Source organism: Erpetoichthys calabaricus, chromosome 1 (assembly GCF_900747795.2).
Source record: "Erpetoichthys calabaricus chromosome 1, fErpCal1.3, whole genome shotgun sequence".
Classification (NCBI taxonomy): Eukaryota; Metazoa; Chordata; class Cladistia; order Polypteriformes; family Polypteridae; genus Erpetoichthys; species Erpetoichthys calabaricus.
In genome coordinates this window covers 108,394,932-108,398,644 of record NC_041394.2, presented here as the reverse complement: position 1 = coordinate 108,398,644, position 3,713 = coordinate 108,394,932, and the positions used below count along the sequence as shown (strand labels likewise).

General features: G+C 43.8%; 1 non-coding gene across 1 annotated transcript; it reads left to right on the top strand.

Moving 5' to 3' along the window:
- The first annotated feature begins 950 nt into the window (after positions 1 to 950).
- LOC114669511 (U1 spliceosomal RNA) lies at positions 951 to 1,116 on the top strand. Its single transcript, XR_003719078.1, has one exon. It is a non-coding gene; the product is annotated as a U1 spliceosomal RNA (small nuclear RNA).
- Positions 1,117 to 3,713: the final 2,597 nt, after the last annotated feature.

Here is a 3,713-nt window from a genome sequence, read left to right as displayed (position 1 = left end):
AGTCCTGGAGACCTCATCCATCATTGAACAGGTTCAAGCATAAGCTTACTGTCTTATGTAGACAATAAACTGATATTTTTCTTCAATGTCTCACACAGACTAGAGATAGTAATACAATATCAACAGCAGACAACGAATGCAACATCATAAATTAAATGATAAATAAAAACACATATCAAGTACAATTATAAAGTAGTTCGTATGAACAGCTGTTGAGCAGCCTTCTAATCTGAAAATAAATGATCCTTGAATCTTGTGGTGTGACAACTAATGGCCCTATACTGTTTATCAGACCAGAGGAGGAAGAAAAGTGACCCTTTATGATGGCTAAAGGCTGCATGTGACACTGGCCCTCAACAGAAGGGAAAGATGAGCCAGGAATATTCTGAGCCAGCTTCATTAGCGGGTGTAATGCTTCATGTCATTGGTGTTTTTGGAATGAAAAGTGTGATGGGGCCACCCAGACCTGACAGACAGATGCTATCAGAAGAGATGAAGTCAACCTGAGAAGCCGTCAAGAGTGTCTGTACAGTATGTGAGCGTAAGACACAAAGAGAGAGAGATAATCAAGGACTTTAAGAGCTGCACTTACAAGCCCCAGTCTATTGCTCAAATCCATTAGCCTAGGTTATGTGGCCGTCGCTGAGCCTTGGGAAAGATACTTTGTTGGATCGAGTGACAGAGCTGGGTAAACTGAATGTAGATAGTGTTGCCATTGATCCATTTTGTGAATCTTAGCCAGTGGTATGAATGTATAGGCAGTGGTCATGGTAGAGAAAAGATCATTGGAGCTTTATGGAAGATTGGTGTAACAGTGGCATTGGAGGATGGCCGAGGAAGTAGACATCCTCTAGTAAACCTTGCATTAGGGAGTGAGGGAGAGACACTACGTTTTACAATATGTTAGGCCACCAGCAATAGTGTAGATAAAATGTAAGCTGAATAATGCCACACTTAACTGGAAGGTGAGATACCATGATCACTAAGGTGGTTCTGCCAGGGCAAGGCTCATCATCTGCACTCTGGGTGTGCTGGCCCCTGCGATTTCCCCTAATGCAGGAAGGTCACTGCATTATTTGCAGTAGTTGGGGACTGCGTTTCTGCTTCTGGCTCTGGGCTAAGGATCTGTGCTGGTATCTGGAAGGTTGCCGGTTCAAATCCAGTTACTGCCAGAAGGGATCCTACTCTGTTGGGTCCTTGAGCAAGGCCTTTAACCTGAAAAGTAATTCAGATGTGCTGTACAATGGCTGACCCTGTGCTATGACCCCAAAGGTCACGTGAAAAGACAATTTTCCCTTGGGGATCAATAAATTATATCCCCCCCCCCCCCCCCCCAAAAAACAAAAAAACAAAATGAAGATCTAGCAATATATTATTTTGTCATATGATACAACAACCAAATGACAATATTAAAAGATATTTCAATGTCAAAATCAATTACTCAGAAAGTCAGACAGAAATGTGAAAGAATATTTATAAATTTCCAATTTTTGTACAGATGGCAAAGTGCTAAATTGTATTGTATATGTACATAATCAATGAGATTCATAATAATAATTGTTTACAACTTAAAAACAGAGGGATGTACAAGTTCATGTACCCTTTAAATTGATCAAAAAATCAATGAGTCATTTTAAAGGGCTGTAGCCTTCACAATCAAAGGCAGAGCTGAAAAGTTCAGTTCATGAGTACACATAAACAAGTTATACAGTGGACACTGGTGGGTCGAAGGGCCTTTACAAACAACGTGGGAACAGGCTAGCGGGGCAGGCAGAAAGAACTGTTTTTCTACATAAGGAAAATAATAATAATTAAATTACAGATGTAAGTTTTCTATTTATTTAATTTTTTTGCACAATAGCACCATCTGCTGGGGATGAGGGTGCAGTACCCCCACCTGTCCTTAATGCAAAGACACTAGTGCTTCATGGTTGTGATTTCTACCATGGTTTTATACATCCGCTGAGGGTGCATTCCACTGTGCAATAGAAGAAGTTGATAGGCATTCATGGAGACATCTGAGTGTTCCTCAAAATGTTCATATGCTTTTAGTCTCTGTCCACACCTACTTAAGAAACTGCAATTGCATGGTGTTCGATGTTATGTTCCAGCCAGGGTTACCCCTCTAGCTTTGGTTCAAATGATGTTTTTATGCCTATTTTGTTCTATTTTTGGTTTCTTTGTTAATGTTTTATTTGTTTGTCATTTAGTTTCAATGTATCTGTGGTTCTTGTCCTGTGTATCATGTTTTGTGGCTGGTTCCCCAAGAGGCAAGTTCAACTGGCCATCACTGTCACTGCCCTCAGCCTTATAAAGTCAGGGACAACCCACAGTCCCTTGCAATTTATTGAATGCGCTTTGGAGTTGTTGAGTTTTGTTGAGTACTATACTTTGTTGTAAATGACTGGATTTTATTGATTTTATGTTTTTTACTTTGCCTTGGATTTCATATTGGGTCTTGGATTGCTTTTATTATTCAAAACTTGATGTTATTTTGGGGGAGTTAAGTGGATAGGACTGGTGAACTTTGTCGGGCTGAATGGATTGTTCTAGTGTACTAGGGTTCTTGAGGCTGATCCTCCAATTAGCTGAGAATCATCCAGTCTCACTGAGATTGCACAGGTGATGAACCAAGTGAGGGTAGGGTAGGCTGCAGGGACCTGTCGTATCCAGGGTGAACTTTTCCAGGCTGCTGATAAGACTGCCCTCCTTGCATTGCAAGCAATCTTTGCTTCCAACTGGGAGTCAGCGTCATACCAACTGAAAGCGGCGGGACTTGTTGTCCCTATCTGGTAAGGGAAGGGTGATCGCCTGGATTGTGGCTATTACAGGGGGATAACACTGCTCTCTCAGAGCTGGGTAAGGTCCTTATTAGGGTCATCCTCAATAGGATCAGTGATCACTTGCTCACCTACTAGTGACTGGAGCAGTCTGGTTTTATGCCTAAGATGTCTACCATCGACTGCATCCTAGCACTGAGGGTTCTCATTGAGCACAAATGCAAATATTGGCAGAGTTTTTGCTCTCGGTGTGAGTAGCTCTGCTGCAGCCGCCCATAGGAATGCTGGTCGCATCGTGAAGGGGATGGGGGAAAGTCCTTGGGACATTGGAGAGCCAATAGGGTCAGGTCTGTTGGGGATCGGAACTGGTGTGGTGCTGAGGCGTCACCCGCTGCATGGCAGCACTCGGGTCCCAATATGAGGCGGCCCATACGGGTGGGCGTATGGAACGTCTTGTCTCTCTGGCAAGATGATCATCTTCCTCTGCTGTCAGAGGAGCTGCGTAAACTCTGCATTTCAGTAGTGGCACTCTCTGAGGTGCGCAGACCGGGGACTGGCCAGATCTCTGTACGTAGATATACCTTTTATTGGTATGGTCGGTCTGATGGCTGTCATACTCGGGGAGTAGCTGTTGCTGCAGCAGACTGGCTTCTTCCAATGGAGTCCAATGTCACTTCTTTCAACGAGCGTATTATGAGACTCAGATTACGGCACTCCCTGGGTGCCTTGTCTGTTGTCTCAGTGTATGCTCCGACCACTGTGAGTGATGTCTCGGTGAGGGAGACATTTTATTTGCAGCTTCGCTCGGTGGTTGATGGATGCCCACGAGGAGACACTCCTATGTTCATGGGTGACTTCAATACAGCCACTGGCACTGACAGGGCTGGCAATGAGGATTGTCTCAGTCCTCATGGGTCTGGTGACCGTGGTGAA